We start from the raw sequence: 20314 nt of genomic DNA, 5'->3' as shown, positions 1-20314 counted from the left end.
TCTGTCCCCTTCTGATGTCAATGTCAGAAGCTTTCTCTATTTCTTTTATGCTTTAATAAAACTTTGTCACTCAAAAACTCTGAGCCATCAAGCCTCATGACTGGCCCCAGATTAAATGCCTGTCCTCTGGAGGCCAAGAATCTCGATGTCTTTCATGGCTCAGCAACAACCTTTCATCTTGGGGGCTTGTCCAAGTAGGGTGTCCAAAGATACCCGGAGTAACAGGCAAGTTTGGCCTTGGAGTAAAAACCGAAGCAGGGCAAAGGCTAACAGAGTTTTGCCAAGAGAATGCAATAATCACACAAACCAGTGCAAACACCCTTTTCCAACAATACAAGAGAACACCCTACACATTCATGTCACCAAATGGTCAATACCAAAATCAGATTGATTACATTCTTTGCATCTGAAGATGGAGAGGCTCTATCGTATCAGTTCAGTTCAGTCGCTCAGTCATGTCCGACTCTTTACAACCCCATGAACTGACTGCAGCACGCCAGGCCTCCCTGTCCATCACTGGCTCCCAGAGTTTACTCAAACTCATGGCCATTGAGTCAGTGATGCCATCCAACCATCTCATCCTCTGTCATCCCCTTCTCCTCCTGCCATCAGTCTTTCCCAGCATCAGGGTCTTTGCAAATGAGTTAGCTCTTCCCATCAGGTGGCCAAAGTATTGGAGTTTCAGCTTCAACATCAGTCCTTCCAATAAATATTTGGGACTGATTTCCTTTAGGATGGACTGGTTGGACATCCTTGCTGTCCAAGAGACTGTCAAGAGTCTTCTCCAACACCACAGTTCAAAAGCATCCATTCTTTGGCACTCAGCTGTCTTTATAGTCCAACTCTCACATCCATACATGACTACTGGAAAAACCACAGCCTTGACTAGACGGACTTTTGTTGGCAAAGTAATGTCTCTGCTTTTTACTATGCTGTCTAGGTTAGTCATAACTTTCCTTCCAAGAAGTAAGCATCTTTTAATTTCATGGCTGCAGTCACCACCTGCAGTGATTTTGGAGCCCCCAAAATTAAGTCTGCCACTGTTTCCCCATCTATTTGCCATGAAGTGATGGGACTGAATGTCATGATCTTAGTTTTCTGAATGTTGAGCTTTAAGCCAACTTTTTAACTCTCCTCTTTCACTTTCATCAAGAGGCTCTTTAGTTCTTGTTCGCTTTCTGCCAAAGGGTGGTGTCATCTGCATATCTGAGGTTGTTGATATTTCTCCCAGCAATCTTGATTCCAGCTTGTGCTTCATCCAGCCCAGCACTTTGCATCATGTACTCTGCATGTAAGTTAAATAAGCAGGGTGACAATAAACAGCCTTGACATAATCCTTTCCTGATTTGGAACTAGTCTGTTGTTCCATGTCCAGTTCTACCTGTGGCTTCTTGACCTGCATACAGATTTCTCAAGAGACAAGTCAGGTGGTCTGGTATTCCCATCTCTTTCAGAATTTTCCAGTTTGTTGTGATCCATGCAGTCAAAGGCTTTGGCATTGTCAATAAAGAAGAAATAGATGTTTTTCTGGAACTCTCTTGCTTTTTCAATGGTACAGTGGATGTTGGCAATTTGATCTCTGGTTCCTCTGCCCTTTCTAAAACCAGCTTGAACATCTGGAAGTTCATGGTTCACGTACTGTTGAAGCCTGGCTTGGAGAATTTTGAGCATTACTTTGCTACCATGTGAGATGAGTGCAATTGTGCAGTAGTTTGAACGTTCTTTGGCACTGCCTTTCTTTAGAATTGGAATGAAAACTGACCTTTTCTAGTCCTGTGGTCACTGCTGAGTTTTCCAGATTTGCTGGCATATTGAGTGCAGCACTTTCACAGCATCATCTTTTAGGATTTGAAATAGCTCAACTGGAATTCCATCACCTCCATTAACTTTGTTTGTAGTGATGCTTCCTAAGGCCCACTTGACTTTGCATTCCAGGATGTTTGGCTCTAGGTGAGTGATCACACCATCACAGTTATCTGGGTCAAGAAGATCTTTTTTGTATCGTTCTTCCATGTATTCTTGCCACCTCTTCTTAATATCATCTGCTTCTGTTAGGTCCATAGCATTTCTGTCCTTTTTTGTGCTCATCTTTGCGTGAAATGTTCCCTTGGTATCTTTAATTTTCTTGAAGAGATCTCTAGTCTTTCCCATTCTGTTGTCGTTCTCTATTTCTTTGCATTGATCTCTGAGGAAGGCTTTCTTAGCTCTCCTTGCTAGTCTTTGGAACTCTGCATTCAAGTGGGTATATGTTTTCTTTTCTCCTTTGCCTTTAGCTTCTCTTCTTTTCTCAACTATTTTTAAGGCCTTGTCAGACAACCATTTTGCCTTTTTGCACTTCTTTTTCTTGTGGATGGTCTTGATCACTGTCTTCTGTACACTCTCATGAACCTCCATCCATAGTTCCTCAGGCACTCTGTCTATCAGATCTAATCCCTTAAATCTATTTGTCATTTCCACTGTATAATTGTAAGGGATTTGATTTAAGCAAAAACAAGACCTGGAGCTGACTGTGGCTCAGATCATCAGTTTCTTATAGCAAAATTCAGTCTTAAACTAAAGTAAGTGGGGAAAATCACTAGGCCATTCAGCTATGACCTAAATCAAATTCCTTATGATTATACAGTGGAGGTGACAAATAGATTCAAGGGATTAGATCTGGTAGTCAGAGTGCCTGAAGAACTATGGACAGAGGTTCGTAACACTCTACAGGAGGCAATGAACAAAACCATCCAAAAACGAAAAGAAATGCAAGAAAATTCACCCAGCTCTACTTTAATGATTTGGGCACTTTTTTTTCATGTTATGTTCAAAGAGTATTTAAACACTTTTTTTTTTTTTAAATCATAAAAAACTTTCTCAGGCAGGGGAAGGAGAAGGTGGGATGAATTGAGAGAGTAGCATTGAAACATACACATTACCCATATGTAAAATTAGATAACCAGTGAAAATTTGCTTAGGATGGCAGGGACCTCAACCTGGTGCTCTGTGACAACCCAAACAGGTGGGAAGGGGAAGGGGTTGGGTAGAGAGAGTTAAGAGGAAGGGGACATATATATACTTATGACTGATTTGTGTTGATGTATGGAAGAAACCAACACAATATTATAAAGCAATTATCGTCCAATGGAAAAAAAAAAACAACTCAGGAACAGCTACACAACCACCAACCGCCCCTCCCCCCAACAAGGTCACAAACTGAAGCAAATGCACTCACACCAGCAATGAAGGGTCACTCGTCTCATGCCCTCCTACAACAGCCCAGGCTGCGCTTAGTGCCTGGGGATCCCTCTGCAGTTTCCTCAAAATCTGCCCTATCTTCCCCTCCACCTGCGAGGACCTTCGGACTCTAGTATTCTTTGGCGGCACCCATCGCAGCCCCGCCCAACCTGGGACTGTAAGAACAGGCCGATGCCACTCTGCCCTCTGGAGCTCTTAGTTCTAGGGCTCAATCTCTCAGTCGAGTCCGACTTTTTGCGACCCCATGGACTGTGGCACGCCAGGCTTCCCGGTCCATCACCAACTCGTGGAGCTGGGGCTCTTAAACACACTACAAGTCCCAGAAGTCCGCATGGCGGAAATAAGCTTCCCTCCAGAATGACCATGGAGGGTCCTCTTCACAGTCTGAACTGCGGCCGAGCGGAGTGATTCTCCCCCACCCTCCTCCACCCTCGGGAGTCGGCGGAGGACCCACAGGTCGTGCCTGATACCCTTGCAGGATTACGGTACCGAGGATGGCTCGAAGAGGGCTCTGGATTGCAGGCTCTCTCGGGTCTTTCGGTGTTGGACTACATTTTCCAGAAACCCGCGGGTGTTACGTCACTTCCTACCACGGTTTCAGCGCTGCTGTATTTAAACCAGTTGAGCGGTCCTGCGGCGTGGGGAGGGCAGAGTGTGAAACTTCCTGGTCCGCTGGGATCCTGCAGGACGCAGGGGAAGCTGAAGATGAGGAGCTGTCTGAGCCGCGGTGCAGAGACCGGCCGTGCCTAGAGCCTCAGGCGTTAGCGCGCCTGTGTGTGTGTGTGTGTGTGTGTAACGTGATGTGCCTATGAGACTGCATGATTTTCTGTGTGAACACTTGCGAGAGTGGTAATTGTGTCTTCAGCGACCTGTGTGCGCCTGTGTGTGTGTAACGTGATGTGCCTATGAGACTGCATGATTTTCTGTGTGAACACTTGCGAGAGTGGTAATTGTGTCTTCAGCGAATGACCAGGTAAAGAAACTTGTCTTTAAGTCAGAGACCTGATCGCAGAATGAGAATTTTAGAGCCAGAAACAGAAACGGAGGTAGTGAGATTCAAATCTCGCCCCTCGGTAATTCACCGGGTGAAACTGTAGGGATTCTCCACTTCCACTCTGGTTCCCGGAAAGGGAGGGCGTCATTGCTCAAGTCACTCACCAACTTTCTGCTGAGTGTCTATTTTAACTCAGGAATGGGGTGATGTCAGGGAAATTAAATGGAAGTAGTCTTGTTCAGACTAAAGAGACAAGAAAGCACAGCGGGTTTCTGACCCTGCTTCGGACCTGCCTGCACACTGCACTTACTACGTGCCTGTTCCGCAGTGCGCCGATTGTTCCAAAGAAGCCGAGGGGCCCTATAAACAAGATAGGGAGCGGGTCTTGGGAATTTTGAGCCCTTGGAGGGAATCTAACCAACCACACCCCGGGTTAACGAAATCCTTTGACTTGCTAGATAGATAAACAGCATTGTAAAAAAGATTAATTGAGTTTCAGAGCTGCAACTTGCTAGCAAACATGATGTATCAGTTTTCCGCGGAAATTATAAGCAGGAACTGCAGTTTTGAATTCTCACCCATGGGTTGAACGCACTGCCGGGGACTGTTTCGAAACTGCGACTCCAGATTACTGTTACAGGGGATTTCCCCGTGCTGTTTGGTTCTGGATGCTAGTGAACTCCACATAGATGATGTATATGCTGTTACAGTTTTACTGTTTCTGTTTCTTTTTTTTTCTTTTAAGGATTGTATATTGAAAGTAAGTTAGATAATTCTCTATTAAATATTGAAATTGTTTGAGTGGTTTCTTTTGTTAACAAATCCTTTGACCCTGAAATGGAAATTAAAACTTTGAGCAAAACAGGAGCATGGGGGTGTGGCAAGGGGAGTAGAAGATGTCGTTTCTAATAAGTCAGTCTGGGCTGAAAGAAAGGCTTGGTGTCTGAAGATTCTTTAATTCTTACCAACTTCTCTTACACGGGTGACCAGAGACAAAGGGAAGAGCAGTTGGACAATCAAGCATTTTATCCAAAGTAAGTTGTTTTTGTCTTTTTTGTCTCTGTATTGCTTTCTGGATTTTCAGGATTTATCTTTCAATGTCTTGAAAATCCACAGCAAGGATCCTTTCAGTGATCTGGTTCTTGGGCCTTGCTATTCCAAAGAGTAATCAGGGTTGGGGGAGGGCTAGAGGAATGGACCCAGAGAAGCTGTTCCACTCCACATCTCTCCTTTTAACCTGAGGTACCCATATTCATGTGCCAAATATTTTAATACCGCCTGTATGCTTAGTCCTCTTCTATGAATTCTGAAGAAATACAATAAATCCCACAGAGTGAAACTTGAAGCCTTTCTTTTAGTATTTTCTTCTCAGGTTTGTTAAGAGATGATACTTTAAGTATTTAAAACGTTCAGAAGAGTGTTCAGCGAATTCTCCCTCCCAGCTCTGCCCTTTGTCGTGTAGTTTTCCCACTTCAAAGGCAAACAGTGTGACCAGTTTCTTGAGTACTTCTAGGGGGATCCTCTACATACATTACTATATGAAGGGTTACTCTTTTTTTATAGCTGAACTGTATTTCATACTTCTATAATTTAAAAAACTGACCCTTATTAACTTTCAAGTGTTTGTCAGTCTTTTGCTATTGTAAACAGTGATAGGATAAATATCCTTGTGTAAATGCTCATTTGATAAGTTTGTTAGTAGGATGAACGCCACTTTCTGGGCCTATTTATGTGTGAACTTTAAATTTAAAAGTTCTTGCTTCCATGGCTGATTCATGTCAATGTATGACAAAAACCACTACAATATTGTAAAGTAATTAGCCTCCAACTAATAAAAATAAATGAAAAAAATAAATAAAAGTTCTTGCTATATTTTCCCTCAGAGAGGCTGTGTCATCAATTTACTAATTAATTTTTTCTGATTTTATGTTTATTCAAGGTACTTTGCTAGTTGTTAGAAAACTTTAGGAAGTTATTAATGTGCTGTTGTAGAGCCTTTCAAACCATGGGGTTGTTACCGTATTTGTGTGTGTGTAGTAAAATCAATTCACTGATCCATGATCAGCATTTTAACTTTTTATTTTGAAAAATTCAAACTATACAAAAATAGACAAAATATTAGTGAACCTCTATGTACCATCCTTTGCTCATCTCTGGTAATGATTGACTCACAGCCACTCGTGTTTAATCTATACCTCTGCCTACCCCAGGGGCTTCCCAGGTGGTGCTCATGGTAAACAGCCTGCCTGCCAGTGCAGGAGATGTCAGAGACAAGGGTTCGATCTCTGAGTCGGGAAGATCCCTGGAGGAGGGACCCACTCCAGTATTCTGGCCTGGAGAATCCCTTGGATGGGGAGCCTGCCGGGCTATATAGTCCATAGGGTCACAAAGAGTCGGACCCGACTAAAGCAACTTAGCATGCACACAGGCTGTCCACCCCAGTGTTATGTTGAAGCAAATGCCTTCATTTTTCAAATATGTATGATTTCAGGCATAAATATTTCAGTATGTATGTGAATGATGAGTCTTTTAAAAAACTTAATCACAATACCATTATTTTCCCTTAAAGTAAACAATAATAATCAGATGTCCAGTTAATGTTTAGACTTCCTCTCAGGGCAAATATGAAAGTGCTACACTCAATATGCCAGCGAATTTGGAAAACTCAGCAGTGTCCACAGGACTGGAAAAGGTCAGTTTTCATTCCAGTCCCAAAGAAAGGAAATGCCAAAGAATGCTCAAACTACCGCAGTATTGCACTCATCTCACACGCTAGTAAAGTAATGCTCAAAATTCTCCAAGCCAGGCTTCAACAATACATGAACCGTGATCTTCCAGATAACTCAAGCTGGTTTTAGAAAAGGCAGAGGAACCAGAGATCAAATTGCCAACATCCATTGGATCATCAAAAAAGCAAGAGAGTTCCAGAAAAACATCTATCTCTGCTTTATTGACTACACCAAAGCCTTTGAGTGTGTGGATCACAATAAACTGTGGAAAATTCTGAGAGAGGCAGGAATACCAGGCCACCTGACCTGTCCCGTGAGAAATCCGTATGCAGGTCAGGAAGCAACAGTTAGAACTGGACATGGAACAATGGACTGGTTCCAAATAGGAAAAGGAGTATGTCAAGGCTGTATGTTGTCACCCTGCTTATTTAACTTATATGCAGAGTACATCCGGAGAAGGCAATGGCACCCCACTCCAGTACTCTTGCCTGGAAAATCCCATGTTAGGAGGAGCCTGGTAGGCTGCAGTCCATGGAGTCACTACAAGTCAGACACGACTGAGCGACCTCACTTTCATTTTTCACTTTCATGCATTGGAGAAGGAAATGACAACCCACTCCAGTGTTCTTGCTTGGAGAATCCCAGGGAGAGGGGAGCCTGGTGGGCTGCCGTCTATGGGGTCGCACAGAGTTGGACACGACTGAAGTGACTTAGCAGCAGCAGCAGCAGAGTACATCATACAAAATGCCAGGCTGGATGAAGCACAAGTTGGAATCAAGATTGCCGGGAGAAATATAAACAACCTCAGATATGCAGATGACACACCCTTTGGCAGAAAGCGAACAAGAACTAAAGAGCCTCTTGATGAAAGTGAAAGAGGAGAGTGAAAAAGTTGGCTTAAAGCTCAACATTCAGAAAACTAAGATCATGGCATTCGGTCCCATCACTTCATGGCAAATAGATGAGGAAACAGTGGCAGACTTAATTTTTGAGGGCTCCAAAATCACTGCAGGTGGTGACTGCAGCCTTGAAACTAAAAGACACTTACTTCTTGGAAGGAAAGTTTTGACCAACCTAGTCAGCATATAAAAAAAGCAGAGACATTACTTTGCCAACAGAGGTCCGTCTAGTTAAGGCTGTGGTTTTTCCAGTAGTCGTGTATGGGTGTGAGAGTTGGACTATAAAGACAGCTGAGTAGCCAAAGAATGGATGCTTTTGAACTGTGGTGTTGGAGAAGACTTTTGAGAGTCCCTTGGACAGCAAGGAGATCCAACCAGTCCATCCTAAAGGAAATCAGCCCTGAATATTTATTGGAAGGGCTGATGTTGAAGCTGAAACTCCAATACTTTGGCCACCTGATGCGAAGAGCTAACTCATTTGCAAAGACCCTGATGCTGGGAAAGACTGATGGCAGGAGGAGAAGGGGACGACAGAGGATGAGATGGTTGGATGGCATCACCGACTCAATGGACACGGGTTTGGGAGGACTCCAGGAGTTGGTGATGGACAGGGAAGCCTGGCATGCTGCAGTCCATGGGGTCACAAAGAGTTGGACACTGAGCAACTGAACTGAACAGTGCAAATAACTTTTTAAAATTTTGAGATTTCTTTGAATCTGGGTTCAGATAAGACCCATGTTTTGTGATTCATTTATAACTCTCCTAATAAAGTCTTTTTTAGAAACCATGATTTCTTATTCTCCTTCTTTGTCTCTCTCTACTTGCAATGTATTTGTTGAAGAAACTAGGTAATTTGTTCCATATGGTTTCCCACTGTATCATTAACATGTTTTTCCATATTTCCTGTAGATTAAGAGACTTAACCTAGGAGCACTAATTTGAATTTCCTGGAACAGATCAGAAAGTGAGCTCAGATTAATTTTCAACCCTTTATAATCCAAATAGTGGGGAAGGTTTTCTGGGGAGGGAAAGTTAGGCTCAAATGGATCACATACTAGGTGGACAGATGCTTCTCCCATGGGACAGTTAACGAGTCTGAAGAGAGTATGTGCCCTCTATCTGACTTCCAGCCCTGATGAAATGACAGCAGTATTGAAAAATCCATAAAAATAGAGGGAGACATTATTAAAAGAGCTCACATGTGATGTCTTCATGTGTGTGGAGGATGAGACATATTCCCCTCTAAATATAGAAAATAGTGAAGGAAATTTCCTAAAGTTTCTTTTAGATGTGAGTCAGCCAATGGGCCTTATATTAGGAGAGATTAAGGCTTGGGGTAAGTGAGAGACACATGTGGGGGTCCTTTTACACACTGCCATTTAAAAGGGAGCTGTTTAAAGAGACCATTATGTCTCTTAATTAAACCAGCTGCCTGGGACCTATTGGGAAATGGAAGTTCCATTGAATGCCTCTCCCAGCGGCCCAGCACTGTGTATTTTGAGAAGTGAAATGTGTGCACTGGTCACTGTCGGTAATGTCTGGAACTCTGAAGGGAATCAGGATTGTCCTGGAAGGACCTTGTATATGCAAAGATATGTGACTTTGATTTATGTTTCAGTATCTGTAAGACAAGAGATTCCCAGATTTCTTTACACTTAAAGGGGAAACTCTTAAGCAGTGCCCCAAGAGTTTGTAAAAATATGCAGATAGAACCATTTGTTGGTCACGACATTTGTGCAAAGATGATTTCCTAAAGTTTGACCACTTGTTCTGCCCCTTGGGTCCTGTCCTTTATGGGGAACATCCTAGTTAAGGGATGGAAAGCAGCAACATCCCACTGACCTCCATCACTTGTGATGGTGGCGGTGCTGTCCAGAAAGTCTGTGAACTCCCATTGTTGTCTACTCAGTTAATCCCAGGTGGATTCCTAGTCAAGGACTCTGGGGGAGTGGTGACTTCCTCTAGCACCATCACATCCAGCAAGGGACTAAGGATAGGGAAGACCAGTCCCTCCTGTAGATGGAATATTCTAGAGGGCTAGAATTTGGCTACACCTACAGGATGTATCAAGGAGGCCTCAGTACTTGTGCTGAGCTTTTGAGAGTGCTGCTTCCATGATCCAAGGCATAATGGGCATATGGGTTCAGAGATTCCCAGGCTTAGGGTGTTTGAAAGCCTTAATTTCCAAGAGATCTTAGCATCTAGCCAGCAGTTGTCACTCTAATGATGTACAGCATAGGGCCAAAGGGGGCAGTTTATTGCATCATTAACGTGTAGGTGGACATCATAGTTGGTCCAGAGGCTTGAGAGGTTGCTGTGGCCTCTACAAAGAGGCAATCTCTGAGGCCACTAACAGGAAGTGACTGCTGATTTTAATTTGAAGAGATTGTGGAGCCTTTTGTTGGATGAGTTCCTTTTCATGGTGGGATGGTTTGTAAGTAACAGCATCAATGAGATTAACTAAAATTTGGCAGTAAGGAGATATGTTGCTTCCAGACCCGAATAAGACTAAAAGACTTTATGGGTCCTGAGAGATTTCACAGCAGTTTATGGACAGTGTCTGGGATAGAGCTGTCCAGATTTACCAGTACTTTTCAGGAATTCCACACGAGGCAATGGCTTATGACTTTTTTTTGTAAGCTCTTTTGTGAGTATTTTTATGTCCTTAATGAGCATGTTAAATAATCTCCATTTATGGAGGAGGAGGTCATCCATATAGCGTCATACCTGTGCTTGTGGAAGAAGGTGGATGTAGTTAACATTACAATGGCAAGGCTACTGAGGTATCCGTGGGTAGCCCAGCAAAGCTATATTGTGTTAGACTTTGATAAGAGAAGAATATAAGGAGGGTGTTTAGCCAACTTCCTGTGAAGAGGAATTGAGAGTTTTTAGCCATAACATCAGTGTTGAGTCAAGATAGCACTTGTGAAATATTTATCACAGGCTCATCGTACCTCATGCCACACACAAAAATTTATTCAAAATGTACCATCAACCTAAATGTAAGAGTATAGGCAGCCAAAGGGGAAAAAAAATACATAAATTGAAAAAAAAATACATAAATTGGACTTCCTCAAAATTAAAAACTTACCAGCTTCAAAGTAAACAAAGTAAAAATATAGCCCACAATGCATGTACACTAGGTCACTATAGTCGTATCTGACTCTTTGCAACCCTGTCAGGCTGCTCTGTTCATGGGATTCTCCGGGCAAGAATAGTAAAGTGGGTTGCTATTCCCTTCTCCAGGAGATCTTCCTGACGCAGGGATCCAACCCACGTCTCTTATGTCTCCTGCATTGGCAGGCAGGTTCTTTACCAGTAGTGCCACCTGGGAAGCCCCAGGTGTATAGCCTACAAAGTAGGATCCAAAATTTGAAAATTACATGTTCAAGAAGGAATTGGATTTTTTAGAGTGTGTGAGGAATTATAGCAACTCAACAATAAAAAGACAGATATCCAGTTTGTTATTTTTCTTTGGCCGAGTCATGTGGCATGCCTTTCTTGGCTCCCCCACCAGATATTGAATCTGTTCCTCCTATGGTGGAAGCACAAAGTCTTAACCACTGCATCACTAGGGAAGTCTCCAGGCAGTTTGCTCTTAAAGGATGTTCCTCACTTCTACGCCCAAGGGCCTGGGTTTCAGTCCCTGGTTGGGGACCTAAGATCCTACAAGCCGCATGACCAAAATAAATAAATACAATTAAAAATAAAGATCAAGATGGAGGGGATATATGTATACTTATGGTTGACTTACATTGTTGTACGGGAGAAACCAACACAACATTGTAAAGCAATTATTCTCCAATTAAAAATTAATTTAAAAAGAAAAAATAAAAGGTTGCTTTGGATTTGTTCCTTGGTTACTGGATGAGTCTAGTGTGACTTCATGTGGCCTGGATGAAACTTTGGACTCAAAATATTTCTTGCCCCTGAAACATGAGAATAAGTCAGGGCGGCACTCTGTGGTATGTAGTGTGTTGGACCTGGGGGAAATAACGCAGATCTTAGTTATGTGAAGTGTTTGTTTCAGGATTTGGCCTACATGGATATAGTGCACTTCTAGGCCTGGGGGCCCCATCAGTATCCTTGAAGCAGGCATGACTTGGGTACATTTTGGATCAGGGCCCCCTAGTCTGAAAAGGTGAACTACTCAGGACAGGTCAGAGAACCCTAAGAACATCATAGGAATTGGGTACTGCTTTAGCATAAGTTAATTCTATATCTGTGTTTTTTGGTATTGAGGAAGACATTTGATTTTTTAGATTTCTGCAAATCTCAGTATGTGTATTGGGGCATGGAAGGGACCAGGTGCCATGAAAAGGGAAGGAAATATTTATTTTAACTTAGTTATTTAGAACCAAGCATATTCTCGTGGTTCATTTTACTTCCTTGACTCTCTTCTCAGGACTCTGCACTTTTCTGCAAGAAGAAGCCAGAGGAGGACTAATAATTTGCCATTCTAAGCCATGCCCCATGTGAGTTGATGTTTTTCCTTCCCTTCATCAAATAGTCTTGTTTTCTAGGATATGAATGCTCAATATTCTTACCTCCAGATTTTCTGCCTTACTAAGCCCCGGCCCTCTCTTCTCTAGCCATATTTGGGATCCATTCTGCAAATCAGGAAATGTATTAAGGAAAGAGTAGAACCTCTCCTGTCAGTGTGGTTTGATGAGATGGGACTACATATGCAAAATTCAGTCTTTGTCATTGACTCTATTTTCTAGATGATTAAGATAGAAATTGCTGTTTATCTCAGAATGTGGTGAGATCTTTGGTCTGTGAGGCTTTAAGATTGAAATGTGATCAAATGCAGGACTGAGAACAAAGAGAGTATCATGTCGGTGAATATCTCAGAGGTGAATACCAGTGACAAGGTCCATTTTGAATCTGAATAACATGTGTAAGTCAAGGACCATGTTTATGTGAGTTTAGGTCATCTTTCATTGGCTTTCTGTTGCTCAGAATAAGCGATGTGTACAGTGAGCAATGATGAGTGGTAACAGAGCCAGAGAATTAGGTAGTTGAGAATTTTAGAAACGGAGCTGACATTAGAGAAGGAATACAAACTAAATACCAAAAAAAATAAGAAAATGATTGCAGGGAATTCCCTGGTGGTCCAGTGGTTAGAACTCTGCACTTTCACAGCTGAGGGCTGGGGTTCAGTCTCTGGTAGGGCACTAAGATCCCATTAGCTGTACATTGCATGGGGTGGGAGGAGGGAAAGGAAGGAAAAGAAAATGATTACAGGGCTTCCATCGTGGTCCAGTGGTTTGGAAGCCACCTTGCAATACAGGGAACACTGGTTCAAGCCCTGGTCTGGGAAGATCCCACATACCACGGGGCAATTAAGCCCATGCACCACAACTTCTGAGCCTGAGCTCTGCAACCCACGAGCCACAACTACTGAGCCCATGTTTGGGAACTACTGAAGCCCATCTGACTAGAGCCTGTACTCCGCAACAAGAGAAGCCACCACAATGAGAAGCCCACACACCACAACGGAGAGTAGCTCCCATTCTCCACAGCTAGAGAAAGCCCAAGTGCAGCAATGAAAGTCCAGTGTAGCCAAAAATAAATAAAGTGTTTTTTAAAAAGGAAAGAAAATGATTACAATCATAATACAATATATATATACACCTTGTAAAAATTATGTCTATGAAAGGATTTGCCAGGACAAGGGAGAAAATTATTGCTGTTATTCTGAGACTTAAGTTGGAAATAAACCCTTAAATTACATAGAAATATTATTTTCTAAGATAAATATTTAAAAGGATATTTAGAATGGGCCCATCAGGTTTGTTTTTCTTTTTTCTCCCTCTTTCTTCTATTCTCTCCTTCTTCCCTCCCTTCCATCCTTTCTCTTACTTATTTTCAGTTCTTTAAAGGGAAGAGGGTAGGAAGGAACTTGCAACTTATTTGGGAATTTGCATGTGTTATGTGCTTGCACAGACTTTTCAGGTAGCGCTTGTGGTAAAGAACCTGCCTAACAAATGCAGGAGACGTAAGAGATGTGGGTTCGAGCCCTGGGTTGGGAAGATCCCCTGCAGGAGAGCTTGGCAACCAACTCCAGTATTCTTGCCTGGAGAATCCCATGGACAGAGGAGCCCAGTGGGCTACAGAACATAGGGTTGTAGTGAGTCGGATATGACTGAAGCGACTGAGCACTCATGCATGGGCTTGCACACAGTATTTCATTTAATCAGAAAACTCTACTCACCTGGCTTTTGTTCATTCCTATAACTGTTCATGAGAAGCTATAATAGAGTAATAGGAATGTTTAGAAACTATGTAGGTGCTCTGCATTTATCACATAATTTCCTTTCCATTACTTAACCTTATTGCAAACTTTTTTCTCTTTTGACCACTTTATGTGATACTTTTCTTCTCTCATTACTTTTAGAAAATATTTTTTTGTTTTACCATTAACACTGAGTTTGTCATCTCAGAGGTTAGTGTTGTTCAAGGATGTGGCCATAGACTTCTCTCAGGAGGAATGAGGATACCTGAACTTGGAACAGAAGGATCTGCACAGAGATGTGATGCTGGAGAACTACAGCAACCTGGTCTCACTGGGTAAGCTTGTCTGCTCCTAATAATTCAACCTTTCTTTGTGAAATTTAGAAAAGTTTCCAAGTGCCTAGCTGAATTTCAAACCTCTAGTCCCAAATAAATTTTTTGTGCTTTATAGACTTAGAAATGGACAGCTCCATTGGGCACCTGTATCTTCTGTATTCTTCATAGATCCTTCGTCTTACTCTTTCTATAATTGACCTTGTTACTTGCTGAACAATGTGCTCCATTTTAAGCAGAGTGTAACCATATCCATTTTCACTTATAAACAGGAGTTTCCATTTCTAAGCCAGACATGCTCTCCTTATTGGAGCAAGGGAAAGAGCCTTGGAAGGTTGTATAGGATGTGACAAGAGATCTGAGCCCAGGTGAGTAGTTCATGATCAGGCAAAGGGAGACCATTGTTAAAATTGCTTAATTTTAACTTTTTTTTGCCAGTTGCTTAATTGGCCACATCTTCGAGTTATTAGCTTGGAAGTTCTCAAAGACCCAACCAATGCCTTTTTCTCCTAGGCCTGTGGAGTAAAAATCCTGAGCCCTGGAGGACAAAACTGTTTACCTAAGGAATACCCTAAGGTAATTTTAGGCCTACAGAAAAACTGAACAAAGCCCAGAGAGTTCCCACATGCCCTCTTTCCAGTTTTGCTCCATTTACTACTTTCCTGATTTTCTTTCATTTTCTCCTGTATTTTCAAACAGGGGATTGCCTTCCTTTTCCAATGGTAATCATTTTACTATTTTATATTTCTGATCCGGTGACACCTATATGAGAGTCTATCCAGCAAATATTTTTAAATACCCTCTGTATTCTAAGTATTGAGAATATAGCAGTAAACAAGAAAAATTCTCTATCCCCATTGATATAGCAGAAGAAATACAATAGTAACAAATAAAAACATACAAAGAATGATGACTTTTATGAAGAAAAACAAAAAGCATAGAAAATCACAAAGTAACAGGGTGGGTGTTCTTTTAGAGAGAGTGGTTAAGGATGACTCTCTGAGGTGCTCACATTTGAGGGGCGATATGAGTAAAGTAAGCCATGCAAATTCTAGGTTAACAACAGGTTTTTGTTTTGTTTAGTTTTCTGGGTTTTGTTTGTTTTCTGGCCATACCTTGAGCCTTGTGGGATCTTGGTTCCCCAGAGTCTGAACACAGGCCCTTGGCAGTGAAAGCGAAGAGTCCTAACCCCCGGACTGCCATGGAATTCCCAAGAAGACTAGTTTAAGGCAGAGATAGTAGGGGAAGTTAGAGGTAGGAATGAGTTTGACGCTTTTGAGGATCAACAGATAAACAAGTGTGGCTAAGGGGAGTTAGGGAGAACAGAAATAAAGTAATGTATCAATGTAGATTCATCAGTTTTAACTAATGTACTGCACCAACACAAAATATCAAGTTATTACTAGTAAGGAAACCTGGAGGGGCAAAGAAGGGGGTATGTGGGAACTCTCTGAGCTTTGTTCAGCTTTTCTGTAAACCTAAAACTACTCTAAGAAATAAAGTCTTAATTTAAAAACTAAAGATAAAAAAAACCCCTAAAGATAAACTATAGCATGAGTTCATACCAATTCAATTCTAATCTAAATTATAGGCTTTTTATTTAACCCTTTAAAAAATCTTACAGCTGCATCTATTTTCTTTCATGCCAAGAGTCCCAGTTATCATGGACACTAAGAATAGTGGGATTAGAATATCACATGATTACCTACTCTATCCCACATTATACAGGAAGCCTCTAAAATAAGATCTACACTACCAGTAATAATATGATTACTCAAAACAATTTGAGATAATTGTTTTGCCCATTTTCTATTCCCTTCATAGGGTATATCTCACAGTCAAATTGCTATGTTTGAGGTAGTTTCCTTGTATGGTTATGCTACCAATTTTAAATATGGGTTTATTTTTTGTTGCTGTTTTCAATTTTTAAGCTATGCTTTCTTGTAATTTAATTTTGTTTTATAATTATGCAATATAATTATGTACTACCAAAGTCAAATGTCCAAAACAGATTATATTCAAAGAAATCTGACTTCTATCCCTGGCTTCTTCACATTTCCCATGGGGTTTACGCCTCCCCCCTTTTAAAAATAAAAGCAAATGTGTATTTTACATTTATACTTCCACTTTCTCTCCTTCCTAAGATAAAAAGAGTGCTCACTTCGGCAGCATGTATACTAAAATTGGAACGATACAGAGAAGATTAGCATGGTCCCTGTGCAAGGATGACATGCAAATTCATGAAGCGTTCCATATTTTTGACAACCCTATATGCAAAACAGAAAAAGAGACACAGAGATACAGAACAGACTTTTAGACTCTGTGGGAGAAGGCAAGGGTGGGATGTTCTGAGAGAATAGCATTGAAACAAGTATACTATCAAGGGTGAAACAGATCAGCAGCCCAGGTTGGATGCATGAGACAAGTGCTCAGGGCTGGTGCACTGGGAAGACCCAGAGGGATGGGATGGAGAGGGAAGTGGGAGGGGGGATCAGGAAGGGGAACACATGTAAATCCATGACTGATTCATGTCAATGTATGGCAAAAACCACTACAATATATTAAAAAAAAAAAAAAAAAAAGATAAAAAGACCATACCTAAAAAAAAACAAAGAGCATAACTATACATACTTTTGTTGACATTTCTTTTAAAATTAATAGTGTATTTCAATCGGCACTCCATATTAATATGAAGAGATATTCCTTTTTAACTGCTTCATAGTATTCCATGATGTGGCTATACCATGAATTATTTCAACCAACCACCTAGTGCTAGTGATGGACAGTTGGGCTATTTTTACTCTTTTTCTGTAACAAATTATGCTTCAGTAAAGACTTTATGCATCAGAGTTCTTTTGTTAGTACAATTAAAAAAATTTTTTTAATTATTTTTTTGTTTGTTTTTTTGGCCATGCTATGCAGCATGCAAAATCTTGGTTCCCTGACCAGGGTTTGAACCTGTGCCCCCTGCAGCGAAAGTGCAGTCATAATCACTGACTGCCAAGGAAGTCCTGCTAGTACAATTTTGAGATAGATTTAGCATAAGTATAAATAGCTTTACTTATCTATTTTTTCCCAGCTTGTCATTTTACTTTCCTTAATGTGTTTTTGACATGCTTTTTTTTTTAACTCTAATATGGTCTTTTTTTTTTTTTATCAAGTTATGGTTTGGAAAAATTTTCCCATTCTTCAGTTATAGCAAAGTCTCCTAAGTTTTATTCTAGTTATTTGTATGTTTTCATTTTTGTAAGGACATCTGTTCCATTTGGAATATATCCTATGTAATGTCTAAGGTACTGATGCAATTTCATCTTTTTTTTTTTTAATGTTTATCCTTAACACTGTGTTGTGGGCTTTTTTGTTGTTTTTATTTTAAGGGAGAAGGAAAGTTTAATTCTTTGCAGCAAGTAAGAACCCTGGGCTTCCCAGGTAGCACATTGGTCAGGAATCTGCCTGCCAGTGCAGGAGATGCAAGAGACAAAGGGTTCAATCTCTGGATTGGGAAGATTCCTTGGAGTAGGAAATGGCAGCCCACTCCCGTGCTCTTGCCTGGAAAATTCCATGGACAGAGGAGCTTGGCGGCCTACAGTCTATGGGTCTGTAAAGAGTCAGAAATGATTGAGCATGCACAAGGAGAACCCTGGGGATCTTTCTCAGTGTCTCCTATGTTTATCCTTATGTTTATTGCTTTCATTTATTAAGAAAGAGTCCATCTCTTCCCAGCTGATTTTAGCTGCTACCTTTATTGTAGGCTAAATTTACAATTATAATTGTGTCTATTTCTGGATTTTTCTTTTCTGTTCCATTGGTTCCATTGACATTTTATGATAGTCAGTTTGAGTCGGCTATTTATAACCATAGAAATTTCATTTTTCCAGGAATGTGAAAATAACATTTGTTTACTTGTTATCTTATAGACTGGGAGTCCAGGTGTGAAACCAAGAAGCTACCATCAAAAAGAGAAATTTATGAACTAGAAGCATCTCAATTGGAAATAATAGAACAACTTACAAGCCAAAAGTGTGACTGCAAAAGTTTTAAAAATGATAGGGAATGCAGAGACCAGTTTGAAAGCCAACTAGGAAATAAAAAGGTTTCTAGACAACTAGTAATCTATGAAGAAATGCCTAATTTTAGTCAGACTACATCCCTTACATTACAACAGAAAATTCATTCATCTGAAAAATTCTATGAATGTAAAGCATGAAGAAAGTATTTTATCCTTGGCTTTCAACAGACTGAACATCAGAAAAATCATTCTGATGAAAAATTCTATGAAAGTAAAGAATGTGAAATGGCCTTTATTGAGGACTCACAACTTACTCACCATCAGAGAGTTCATGTTCCTAAGAAACTCTATGAATGTAAGGAATGTGGAAAAGCCTTCATTTGTGCTTCACTACTTATTTATCATCAAAGAATTCATACTGGAGAGAAACTTTATGAATGTAAAGAGTGTGGAAAAGCCTTTATTCATGCCTCACAACTTATTTATCATCAAAGAATTCACACTGGTGAAAGACGCTATGAATGTAATGAATGTGGGAAGGCCTTCTTTTGTGGCTTGCACCTTACTTACCATCAAAGAGTTCATACTGGTGAGAAACCCTATCAGTGTAAGGAATGTGGAAAAGCCTTTAATCATGGCTCCCTCCTTACTTGACATCAAAAGATTCACATTGGTGAAAAACCCTTTGAATGTAAAGAATGTGGAAAGACTTTTATTTGTGACTCAGAACTTACTCAGCATGTGAGAATTCACACTGGTAAGAAACCCTATGAGTATAAGGCATGTGGGAAGTCCTTTATTCGTGGCTCACATCTTACTCAGCATCAGAGAATTCATACTGGCAAAAAGCCGTATGTATGTAAAGAATGTAGAATGGCCTTTATGCAGAGTTCACATCTTTCTCAACATCAGAGACTTCATACTGGTGAGAAACCCTACATATGTAATGAATGTGGAAATTCCTTTATTCGTGGCTTTCAACTTATGAGACATCAGAAAATTCATACCGGTGAGAAACCCTATGTATGTAATGACTGTGGGAAAGCCTTTTGTTATGGTTCACAGCTTTCTCCACATTATAGATTTCATACTGGTTAAAAGCCTTATAAATGTAAAGATTGTGAGATTTTCTTTATCCTTGGCTCACAACTTACTGAACATCAAAGGATCCATACAGGTAAGAAACCACATGAATGTAAGCAGTGTGCAAAATTCTTTAACTATGGCTCACAGCTTGTTCAACATCAGAGGACTCATACTGGTGAGAAACTGTATGAATGTGAAGAATGTGGGAAATCATTTATTTGTGGTTCACACCTTGCTGAACATCAAAGAACTCATACTGGTGAAAAACCCTTTGAATGTAAGGAATGTGGGAAAGCGTTTATTCGTGGCTCATATCTTACTCAGCATCAGAGAATTCATACTGGTGAAAAACCCTTTGAATGTAAAGAATGTGGAAAGGCCTTTGCTTATGGATCACAACTGTCTCAACATTAGAAAATTCATACAGGTGAGAATCTCTAGGAATGTAAGCAGTGTGGGAAGATCTTTATTTTGTGCCTCACAACTTAATCTACATCAGATTTTTCATACTGGGAACCATATGAATGTAAGGAATGTGGTAAGACTTTTATTTGTAGCTCACAGCTAACTTACTATCAGAGAGTTCATACTGGTGAGAAACATACAAATGTAACTAATATGGGAAGGCCTTTAACTGTGGATCACAACTTGACATCAGAGAATTAATTCTGGTGGGAAGCCTTATAAATGTAATGCATATGGTAAGGACTTTAGATGTCAGTCACACCTTACTCAACATCAGAAACCTCATAATGGAAAAAGACTGTGTGAAAAATTAATTTAGTAAATC

General features: G+C 40.7%; 1 non-coding gene and 1 pseudogene across 1 annotated transcript; both read left to right on the top strand.

The window, feature by feature from the left end:
• LOC122687439 overlaps positions 1-20314 on the top strand; it is a 44032-nt pseudogene that overhangs the window by 21540 nt on the left and 2178 nt on the right.
• LOC122692911 lies at positions 16583-16689 on the top strand. Its single transcript, XR_006340725.1, has one exon. It is a non-coding gene; the product is annotated as a U6 spliceosomal RNA (small nuclear RNA).

Source organism: Cervus elaphus, chromosome 4, assembly GCF_910594005.1.
Source record: "Cervus elaphus chromosome 4, mCerEla1.1, whole genome shotgun sequence".
Lineage (NCBI taxonomy): Eukaryota > Metazoa > Chordata > Mammalia > Artiodactyla > Cervidae > Cervus > Cervus elaphus.
Note: the sequence above shows the minus strand (reverse complement) of the source record. Positions and strands in the feature narration are given on the sequence as shown.